The sequence below is a fragment of the Furipterus horrens genome, unplaced genomic scaffold (assembly GCF_987537825.1).
Source record: "Furipterus horrens unplaced genomic scaffold, mFurHor1.1.pri manual_scaffold_10, whole genome shotgun sequence".
Lineage (NCBI taxonomy): Eukaryota > Metazoa > Chordata > Mammalia > Chiroptera > Furipteridae > Furipterus > Furipterus horrens.
In genome coordinates, this window is record NW_028327180.1 from 8,126,615 (window position 1) to 8,139,374 (window position 12,760).

Genomic DNA, 12,760 nt, shown 5'->3' on the forward strand with positions numbered 1-12,760 from the left:
CACTGCGTTGAATCCATGCATGTGCTCACCGCGCTCACCCTGTTCTCTGGGCAGCACAGGTCTGCCTCCCCGCTCTCACCCTCGCGGATGTCCGGATGCTCTTCCACGTGCCCTTTCACAGTACAGTTTTCCTGTCATTCTTTCTAACTCAAACTGAAACGAACCCAAGTTCAGCTGTCTGCCCCAGGGAAAGCCACACCCCCAAGACAGGTGCTGGTGAGAAGGAAAGAGGTTCATTCAAGGGCTGGCCACCTGAGAAGATGGGGGGCTCATGTTCTCAAAAACTTATCTTAACATATCCGTGCAGGCAGAGGTTTTTATAAGGAGGACGAGGGAAAGCAGAACAAAGAGATCAGGAAAGGGCGAAAGCCAGGTAGGCACCATTCTTGCTGGTCACAATATGGATTTTCGTGGTCAATGTCCTTGAATTGGCTATCTGGTTGAATTCCTGTGTCTGGGGGCTTGAGGTCAGGCTGTTCCTTAGTTCACACAGGAACTGAAAATTCTGATTATAATCAAGTATACTAGGAAAAAAAAAACTTTACACATGCATGTTCTAGTTTTGAGAGAATAATCAGGGTAGAGTAACAAGCTGGGATTGACATTTACTATGATTTGTGTGGGTAACTTTATATAAGTGTAGCGTATTCATTCTCCATTGCAAAATAAGCATCTCCCTTCTAGGACATCTTGCTTGATACACTAAATATGATTAAATGCTTGTCTTTTCTTTAAAGATTTGTATATATCTTTGATTTTTTGCAGTTTAAAAATGATATGCCTAGGAGTAGTTTTAGGCATTCATTATGCTCAACTGTCTGGATCTATGGTTTGTTGTCTGACATTAACTTGGGGGAAATTCTGTCATTATTGCTTCACATATTCCTTACCTTCCTTTCTCTTTCTCTTTTTCTTCTTTTTCTGGTATTCCTATGGCCATCAGTTTTCCTATCGTCTTTTCCAGTTGTCCAATAGGTCTTAAATATTCTGTTGCCATTTTCTTCTATTTTCCATCTTTTTTTCTTGGTTATTTTCAGTTTTAGGTGTTTCTATTGACATATCCTCAAGTTCAGTTATTCTTGGCTAGATGTGTCAGTCTTTGAAGGAGGTATAAACAACATTCTTTGTTGATGTTAGAGTGTTTCTGACCTCTATTATATCTATTTTGGTTCTTTCTTAATATTCTCATCTCTCTGCTTCTATTATCCATCTGTTCTTGCACGTTGTCTACTTTTTTTCTCTAGAAAACTTAGCATATTTATCGCAGTTATTTTAAAATCCTGGTCTAATAATTCCAACATTCTGCCATATCTGACTCTGGTTTTGACACTTGTTCTGTGTTTTTTTTTAACACAAATTTTTTATCTTTTAGTACACCTTATAATTTTTCATTGAAGGCGAGACATCATATACTGGCTAAAATGAACACTGCACTGATTCCTACAGAGGTTTTCTCCTGCTAGTTCTCCACTGTGGTAATAAGTTGTTATTTTCTGCATGTTCCCATCTGACTTTCTTCTAATTTGGGGGGCCACAATTTGTTGGTAACCTCAATTCCTTGACAAATTGAAGAGTAGTTGTTCATTTTCCATTTGTTCAGCTTTTTTCTCTTTTTTTTAGGGTACAGTAATGGCTTTGAAATTAGTCACATGCTCAATCAGAAACTGGAAGTAACCATGTTTTTGGTGTCTTAATTTTCTATATTAATACATGTAAATGTATATGATCTTAGAAAGCTGTCTGTTGCTACAATAATTATCTACATTAATTTTAATACAATTGTGTATTTATTATATTTTCTTGTTGACTATTATTTGTTTTGACAGTGGTTATTACATGTTCTACATGTTTCCAACACTAGAAATTAACTCTGTTTGATTTTGGTAAATGGTTTAGGAATGGAATAATGGAATGAAAAATAAGAAATAATTTTATTAAAAGTTTATTTTGATATAGATTTACTAAGCCTAATTTGGGCTTAGATATTTGTTAATTTACTTTTTTAAAAATATTAAAAGGTTAATATTCAGCTAAGACAGGCTAATTTACATTACAGATTCAAGCCATCCTGGATTCTCAATATCTTTAACTAGTTAAGATTCATTTCTTACTCACATCCATGGATGGTTGTCTGAGGGTGCTGATACATTTGAGTTTTACCGAGAATTACAAGAAGACCGAATATGACATCTGGGATATCACTGGTGAATGTAGTTTTTCCTAGAATTGGCACTTGACACCTACTTATATATTTTTGGCTAAAAATGTCACATGAACATATTTTACTAGAAAAGGTGTAAGGCCGTGCCAACCTACCATGTGCTGGTAAGGTGAAATACAACTTTGATGTTTTCAGTTTTAAAAATGTATTTGTATGTATTTTTTAAACTGGCTCTATATAATAATGAGCCCCTAGTCTTTGCTGCTAAATGTGAATATTAGGACACAGATTTTTTCAAACACTTGTTATTTTTTATTTTAAATTTTATTTTTAAAATGTCCCTGTGTATTGCCTGAAAGTAGAGAATGTCAAAAATAATCTTAATTTGTCATTTGAGTGTATACCAGCTGTCCCCAAGAAAGTGATTAAAAGAAATTTCAGAGTAATTTATTAACATATGGAGGTATTAAGCTATCATGATTAAAGAAAATTGTGAAGGAAGTCAGTAAAAATAAATAAAGAATTGCATCCAATCATGGAAAGTTCATGAGCATGTTATTTAATCTTTCAGGGTGTCATATTATGACATTTATAAGACTGCTGCTTAATGATATCTATGATTTCTTAGCCTAAAATTCTGATTTATGTGAACTGATAATGATTACGTGTTATATGATTACAACTTGTTCCTACCTGCCTTGTTCATAGTTCCCAGACACTGAATTTTCAGTTTTCCAAAGCTTTTATCTAATTTTTAATTTTTCTTTGACTAATTAGGCACCTGAAATGAAAATAGATTAGCACAAAATAATTTGTTTCTACAATATACCACTGAAATATAATACCTGGAAATATTAACTGCACATTTTATCTTTTAAAAATACTGATTAGAGAGGAAAAGTATTAGATAGTTATTTTATAAATATAATTCAAAAATATATTTTAAATAATTCCCACAAGTTTAGGTAGTTTTAATTTTTTGTTTCTACTAAGAATTAATTACAGTAAATATATGAGTTAGATATTCATGAAATGGGTATGTATATACATTTTCTTGTATGTGGGTAATTCTCTTCTAGGTGGTCAACAGCCATTTAGGAGATATCCATATCTAGGAGAAAACTCACATACTTATATGCCAGACAGGCCTATGTATGAAAGTACATTAAAATACAATCCAATAAGCCCAATAGTTATACCATATGGAATACCAAAATGTATTATAAAGGTTATTCCATTTTAGGATTAAAAGTACTTGATCACTTTAATTCAGCATTAGTGGCTGAATTAAATTGCTTATTTTCTTTGTTTTATATATCCCATGAGTCATCTATAGCTTTGATCCATAAAAAATCCAAACAATGTGGTTTTCAAAAATAGTTTTAATGATAAATAGTTTTAATGATTCTCTTATAGATAAATCACCCTGTGAACATTTTATTTATAGTGGTCAACATGAATCTGTTGGTATACTGTGGAAAATTAGCTCAAATGTATTTTTGATGATAAAGGACCTATGACACCAATTAGTCAAAAAACTATTTTAGTCTATTTCCATAGTTATTAACACTTAATGAGAGCCTACAATGTCCCCAGCTTTATGCTAGGTAATTTCCACACATTATTAAATAGAATCTGTATTCTGTAAGGTGAATGTTATGCCCAATTAGACATGAAGAAGAAATTGAAGGTTAGAAATGTGAAGCAGGTTGTCTAAGGTCATGCATCCGGTAAAATGTAGGGGTGGCTACATCTGTGTGATTGGAATAAACAGTTTTCAATTTTTACCCCTTACCAGGAATATTTTTTCCATCTAGAGAGAACCTCATTAGTATCCATATTTACTTATCAATAAAATTTTCCAAATTTTTAAATATTTTTGTTTAAATTTTCAGGTTTTTTTTGGTAGAAAGTTGATATTCAGTTTTAACTCTTTTTAATTTATATTATGATAAAATTATTAAAGTTTGATAATGTGCTTGAAGAAAATAAGATTCTTATTGTGATAATTTTTCTTTACATTTATTCCTTAAACATGTGTGATTTAAAAGAAAATGTATCTTCTGGGGGAAAATAAATTTAACAGCATGGGTATTGAAAATACTTGACACTAAATTAATATTGTCTTTTAAGAATTTTATAATTAAAACCCGAATGCTAGTAGCCATTTAAGGAAAATGAACAATATATGAAATGCTCCTTGAAACTACTTCTGATTATAGATCAAGGATTACAGGAAAATTATCATATGCCTTTTGTGTAGTAAATTTAGTATATAAATAGACAATTTGCTATTTAATCCTTTTGAGGCAAGACATATTTCAAGTCACCACCTATAACATTTACTAATACATTTATGAGAGCTATGTAGAAAAAGGCTTCAATGAAGAATATTGAATATAAATCAGTGGTGCCCTACCTTTTATTCTTTTATTCATTTGTTAAAATATTGATTACTTTTTCAATCATTTGTTCCCTCCACTAAGCTAGTAGTATATATATTTTAGGGTCAGACAAATTAATGACAAGAATTCTTTCAAAACATCTCTCCAGGTATACTTTCATAACCTTATTAAGAAGTCAATTGTTAGAGGGTGCTGAATTTCTATTCATAAAATAAAGTTAGTTAAATGAATTACTGGAGACATTTTAATATGCAAATTATTGATATAAGTGGGACAACACAATCGGGGATTCACTCAAGCTGAATTTGTATTGTTTCATATTCTCACATTCACACATATTTATTCAACAATAGACTCTAGAACTGCACACACTTGAAATGATTGAGAGCATAGGTCTATTCTTAAAGAACAAGGGACTTGTCAGACCTAGCCAAAGGAGGACTTGTTGACCCCCACAATATCAGAAGGATTTTTGTCAACTTGTGCATTATTCAATTTACAAATAGCATTTCATTGGAGTACTACATGATTGACCGCTCTGTGCTTTTTGAGATGGTTAAAACATAGATCCAACATCATAAGTTTAAGAGTTACCTGTGACAAATGTGAGAAACAATAATATATTCATCAGAATGTGCTAGTTTACATTCAGGAATGAGTACAGCCGACTCTGCTGAATGTAAATGCATAGCCACTTGACTCTACAGAAATAGTTCGCAAACTGAAAATTTCAATGTAATACGATTTCATGTCATCACAGAAGTGACTTAGAAATGGTTGTTTTGATTAATGAAAAACCTGACAGCCGGTTAGTATTCTAAAACACACTTCAATCCTAACTGTGAATTTAGAGGAAGGACTAATGAATTGTATGTATTTTATTTAGTATAAAGTCGGGTAAGCCATGTGTAAACAGAAGCCAATGAAACTGGGATTGGAAATTCTCTTCCATTTTATCTGAATGTGAGTGGCAGCATATTTGTGTTCATTTCCTGCTGATCTCATGATCAAACCACTGTTAGAATATAATACCACAATTTACATTTATACATTAATGCTTACACGAGAGCACTAGAAAAAATTCAAGACTGACCACAATTCTAAAGAAAAAAAATCTAAATTTTGTTATAGAAATACTTATTTTCAAGTCATCAAAAATTGGTGTTTAATATAATAAAATGAATAGTTATTGATATAAAACAAAACTGAAAGCTCTGGATTTTGTAGTCAAACAAGCTTGGGTTTTAATCATGATTACTCTATTTCTTAAAACAAAATAACTCTGACTCATTTTCTTATGTGAAAAATAGAAAAAATTATCTCATGTGATCATTAATTATTATTCTATGTAAAGTACTTTGTAGACTACTAATAATGTTGACACTTTAAAATACCTTTGCCCAAAACCCCTTTATTAAATTAAATACAGGTCCTTTCTTTTCTGACTCCTGAATGAAGAACTCTTCTGTAGTTATAGACTTTATTGAGGATGTAGTCTGTGAATATCAGTTACTGCTTTACTATAATTTTTTTCTGTTCAATCTCCATGATATTATAGGAAATATTAACCTGGTCTCTTCCTGAAGAAAGCATAATCATTTGTATTTTATACTGGCTCCTGTTGTTTTATGGAATGAGGAATGACTTGTAGCTGGGTTTAGCCATCATCTCTACAACTTTGACTTATGTGACAATGGGAAAATCACTTATTAATCCTACTATTAATCTCTTCATATGAAATTTGGGGCATACTATAAAGTACATGTAAATGAATACATTTACAATTAAATTACATTTTATACAAAATTATTCTTCTCTTTGATCTAGCTTCTCAATCTTAAAAATTATCAATTATTGTCAGGAAATATGAACTGTCTAGTTAGTTATGGTCTTTATCCTGATGAATTCTTTCACATATCACTGGTTGAAATGACTCCTCATGAAACATCTATCTTCACATCCTTATGTACAAAGTGACAGGGTTCTCTCTGAAATATGTTTTTCCATTTGTTATTCTGAACTCATACACAGATAATACTTCAAATATTTTGTTACAGTAAACATGATGGGACAGTCTTTATATTATAGCTAGTAGTTATATTGCTATTTCTATTACTTGCTTAGACTAGTGATTATGTCTTTGGCCTTTTACACATAGTATATATTTTAGTCCACCATAAATATAAAATTTAGTTCCCTCAAGATTAGTCATTAAGAAAAAAATTATTTTAAGCTACCACATCACACAAGGTTATACCACAACAGGTTGTTTGTTTATGCATACCACCCTTTTTTCCTAAGTAGGTTTCTTCTCTGCAAATGTCATACAGAAATAAATCTCATTTTTTAAGAAGAGCAATGATGCATTACCAGATTCTGATTCTGCTTCTGAAATTAACAATGACTAATGCTTCCTTTTAGAAATTAATATACTTTAAACCCCCAAAATATAATAGTTGTAAGTAAAACGGAGGTACCTTTGGGTCTGGTAGATCATCCAGAGCCAGAACATCTTTTTGGAAAGCCATTTGTTTTATCTAATAAAACTGAATTTTATTTCTGGATTTCTAATTAAAAGGCACTAGGGAAAATTATTTCACACTGCATCAGAAAGATACTTAAAGTATGCTTAAGTAAGTCTCTCCTTGCAGCCTTTGGAGCAAGCGCTTTAGTTTCCATAATCCTGTTGTATTTATTACAATACATTCTGTTTTTATATAAGTTATTTTGAGATGATTTCTTTTCCACACAACCCAATTTAATCCTAATAGTGTTACTTGTAAATATGAAATGAAAAAAGTTTAAAATCAAGAGTTTGTAATATATTTGGCAGCAAATTCTGGCAAAATCTATGTCAATACAAACTAACATGCTACTTATAGACTTCTTTACTCCCCTTTGGAATGAATATTCTTTTTTTTTTTTACTGAGAAATGATAAGGGAGCTGCCTAGATTCAAGCAGGAATATTAAAAATGTGTAAAATGTATAATTCGGAAGTACACTAATTTTTGCAACATATTTTATATTTTATATGATTAAGTCAATAATCTGAGGACTTATTCTACTTCTTGACTTTTACCATTCTTTGCCAGAATGGTTTGGTTTGATGGACTGCTTCCCTTGAAATATAATTACACATTTTTTAAAAGGTATACAAAAACAAATATTTGTAACTATATGTCTTTCACTTTCACTTAATAAATAATATGGACTGTCATTTTAAGCCATGACTTATTCTTCCATCCATTTTAACTCAACACAAATATTTAAGTCTTCTAGAAGTTCTACAATGTTTGATAGTTATATACACCAAAAAACATTAGTTCCCAGTGCCTAATTATAAATTTTACATTTACTAAAGCAATCAGGAAACAATTAATGAGTAGTATATGATACATTGATAAATTGTGTACAGTGAAGTTCTAAAACTTTTGGGCAAAGAATATGAATTATGCAACAGATTTTGGTATAACTTTGAAATATAAAATTAAACAGAACTCACTTCCTTTCTGACATAAGAGGGAGTTTCATGAGATATCACCTTGGGACTATATTAGGACACACTTTAAATTCATGAGCTGTTCCTCGCATTCCATCCAAACTAGTATTAAAAGGATATGCCTATTCAACACATTGGATATAAAATTCTTCATAAAGCATTACAACATGATGAAGAAGGTTTCAGGCTGCTTCCTGACACTGTTTTGAGTGACTAGAAATTTTAGATTTTATTTAAAACTAGAAGTGTTCTTAATGCATAATATTCTACTGCTTTGTATTCTTCTGTAAATTGTTTATGGTCTTTATCTCAACGTTCAATTGTTGAGACAAGGCTTTACAAATAAAACATAGAACAACTGCACTTACAGCAGTGGTGAATTGTAGTTGAATTATATAGATACCAAATATTACCGAAAAATCAAGGATATGGGTAATTTTTGTCTGATTATAATACTTAAACCATGTTTTAGGAAGTTAAGTCTAGCTTCTCTATGCAATTTAATTTTAAAGCAAATATTGGGCATATTTATTATTGACATTGCATTAATAACCCCACCCACCCCCAGAAAAAAGAAAGAAGGAAAAATATAACATTGGTATTAAAAATACAGTTTCCTGATTTCACTGAATACTCCCTTTCTGAAAGTGGGCATGCAAATGGGTATGCACACCTAATAAATTTGCTGCAGAAACAGTATTGTCTGGTATTGATTTTAGGCATAAATTTTCAGATAACGACAGCAATGATGAAATAGTTGAAGCCGACAAAACGGGAAGTTCCAAAGCCAAGGGTGCTACAGCGCATGGCTCCCCAAAGGGAAACTGAGCAACCATAGCATCGCACTGGCCTTCTAAGCCCCTTCTTCATTCCTGCTTCTCCATAATGGTCGGCGGATGGATTACTACCCACCGGGACAATGCCACTAATGCTGCTGCTGCAGTTGCTGCTGCATGGCCCCGAAAGACGTCTTCAGGCTCTCAGGCCAGGTGTAAAAGCCAGGCAGGAGTTCAATCTGGGGCCCTGAAGAGCCCCCTCTCCAAGGCCTTGTCAGCTGCAATCTCTCTGAAAGCGCCTGTTCATCAAGCCTGGCCTGGAGCAAATAGGAAATCCCAATGGGCAGTCTGTTCAGCAGAATGGAAAAATCAGTGGAATTGGACGGTTTTATGGCAATTCAATCAATGAATGAAGCAATTTTCCCAGTTTTATCGATTTTTTAAACATTTTATTAGGCTAGGGTATAGACATAGTCTCTCAAACTTATTTGAAAAGTCAGTACTTATATTCCCTGCCACTTATTTTTTATACTGTGCTTGTAAAATTACTGTCTTTAAATAGCACAAGACCTCTGAAAACAATGGAAATAAATTTCAACCCATTCTGTAACATACAGTTTATTGCAAATAAATATGCATTCTATTTGAAATATATACACTTCCTATAATAAAAGCTCCCTTATTTTTGTACTATATTATAAACCCTATTGCCTGCTATTTTGACATATACTTATACTTGCCTATGTTGATGTACATGGCAAAGATTGACCCTAAAATTTGTTTATAAGCTATTTCATCTCAATACTTTAGTTCTATAAAGGTATATTTTGCATGAAAAATTTAATTGGAAGTATATGTTAATAAATGCACTATTGAATATTTATATTTATATAAATGTTATCTCCATATTTTAGTAACCCAAAACAATATTGTTAGTGGTATAATTATTATTGATAGCATAAAAATGGTAATACCATTTTGGACCAAACTATATGAGATAAAATCTATTTAAATAGAAATAATATATTTCATAACACATGCTGTTTGATGGCTATAATTTCAAACCTATTTCATTTAGGAGTTAGAAATATGCTCTAAGTGAGAGAAGAAACACTACCTGGGTTCACATCGCCTACAGGTGGCTTTACAGTAATAACCAGTGAGTGTGATGACCCAACATTTAGCGACACCACCATCTTTTTTTTTTCTTTTTTACTCAGAGGGTTAAGCCTTTTCCAAACATGAGTATCAGGAGGAGGTCACATGAAACTCTAGACGTCCCAGGAGAAACTCTTGATGAATTCTAATAAAAACTGACATTGAGTCATAAAATAATCTCTGATAAACCCACACTAAGTGTTGGTATCAGTAAGAAATAGGCTCTGGGAGGGGCCCTGGATGCACCTCAAAGTTTCAATAGCAAAATTGTTTCTCTTAAGCTTTGTTGTGATTATTTGTCTTCATCTTACTATTACTATTCATGCTCTTCACATAGCTTATAAATATTTATCTTTAAAAAATTTATTTCAACCTGTATATAAATCAAGGGAATAATAATCTCACAATTCAAGTTAATATTTACTTGGGATAAGGAACTGGGAAAGAAAGGCAATGTACACATTGAGACCAGCACACTGGAGGCTTCAGATATTCTGATAATGTTCTAGTCCTTAACTAAGTGAAGATACAGGCGTTTTAAAATTGTTATCATGTGTGTTTCACATATATTCTCATAGCATTTTATATAATATTTGTATGTATATTGTAACATACTTAATTATTATATATGATAAAACTTTGGCATCCATACATAGAACCATCATGCATTTAAATTGTTGCCAGCATTTATATTCAGAAAACTTAGTAAAAATACATATTTTTTGTTTCTACTAAAAAAATAAGGGATCTCTATAAAGCATGTACAAATAATGCACATTTTGGGGTGAAATGATATAACAGTGCCTGTTTAGGGTTAAAACATTTTCCAGTTTTTCAATAATATTCACCAGATCAATTCACTTGTAAGTTTTATCACACTCACTTTTATTTGTATTGGATTTATAACAGTGATTAACATATCTTCAAAACTCCCAATCATCTGAATAAGAAAATATGTATTATAAAATCAGAACAAGTAAACACATGCAGCTTCATTTTCCACTTCATTTAATATTTTTACAGCTTAGAATATATATGTTCTACTTCCTAATACTCTGATATTAGGCCTGTTTCCTGTATGTAAGAGAACAAGGTAATTTTTCTGATAGCACCCTGGGTGAAAAGCATGAAAAATTTCCACTATAAATTTTTCTAGTATTTATAAAAATTCCAGATATTTTTTTTTGAAATAAGCTACAGTTTCACTAGATACACTATATTTCACTTTATACAGATCTTATCACACTGCATATGAGCTTCAAGTGTTGGTATAAGCTACTAATATGAATTATTACATACATTGAAGAGTAAATCTCTTCCTTGACATTTAAGAAACAAAAATTTGGTCAACGGGTAAGAAAATCTTTCAAGCAAGTTGAAATGATAGCATGTCTAGTTCTTATCCAACGATGAATGATTATCAATGGTAATTGAATAGTTGAATAATCATACTGAAAGGATGAAATGTGTGTTTGAAGAAGTAAATTTGGAAATAGAACAATAACATAAGGAAGTTTATGATAAATGGGATTCCTAACTATATATATATCGTCGGCAGCCTTCCGTCTCGAGAGACGATGGTGTAGCTTCTTAAGAGTCTATCTGCACCGCTGAGAATGGCTGTGCAGTTCGACTCGGGAGTGACACGGTATTTGTCTCCTCCCGTGTTGAATCGACATCTTGCGATGACGCTGGAGTGTCCTCTCCAGTGAAGCTGAAGCTACAGAGCCTGGGCAGGGTGATATGGAGGGTTTGCTGTTGCCCATGCAGCAGACCCCCCCTCTCTTCGCAGCTGAAGGGTCCAAGGGAAAGACGGAGTCAATACAGCTTGGCTTCAGGTGCGCCGCAGGAATTGCTGGTGTTGACTACAATGTCAAACCGCCTTAGGGACTCCGGCTCCGGATTTTCTGTCGGGGTTTACTCCCTTAGCCTTTCCCCTGAAGAGGTATGCCGCAAGGCAGCGGAGGTTTTTTGGAATCAGAGTTTTCCTTCTCTGATGTGCCCTGACTGGAAGATCGAACCAGCGACACTTAGCTCGCAGGCCGACGCTCAATCCACTGAGCCAAACCAGCCAGGGCTATATATATATATATATATATATATATATATATATATATATATATATGTGTGTGTGTGTGTGTGTGTGTGTGTGTGTGTGTGTGTGTATTATATATTGGGCTCTAGATGAAAAATACAAAATGCTGTGGATGCAATGTTTATGGCTTCTTAAATGATCCATCACCTCCCCATATCCCAGGCCCTTGTTCAGCTACGTCCTTCACTCTCCCTGAATGTAAACTCCAATATCCAATTATTCTTTTTCTTTTTTCTATTGATTCACAACTTGGCTTCACTTTTGAACTCTAGTACTCTTCCTACAGAGCTATATTTTAAGGTATTCATCATACTTATGTCCTCCACAGATATTTTAAATGAGAAAAAAGAAAATGTGAGATGTTTTGAGCTAACGTAATGAGTAAGACCACCTGGGCAAAAGCAGAGCAAACAATTATGGCCTGAAGAGGAATTGCAAGAAGGTCTGAGTGACAAAGATGCACATGTTAGGGTGAAGAACGGCAGGGAAGCAGGAAGGAGAAGCAGATAAGGGGCTGGCTTTAGGCCCTTGGTGGCTGCTTTAATGTTTGTGTTCTTCAGTTCAAAGAGAAACTGTAATATACTGAAGTGAATTTATCAGAAAGAAATGGAGCTGCATTATCAGATTTGTATCTTGTTAAAGTATTTGCTGCATGCAGCATGGT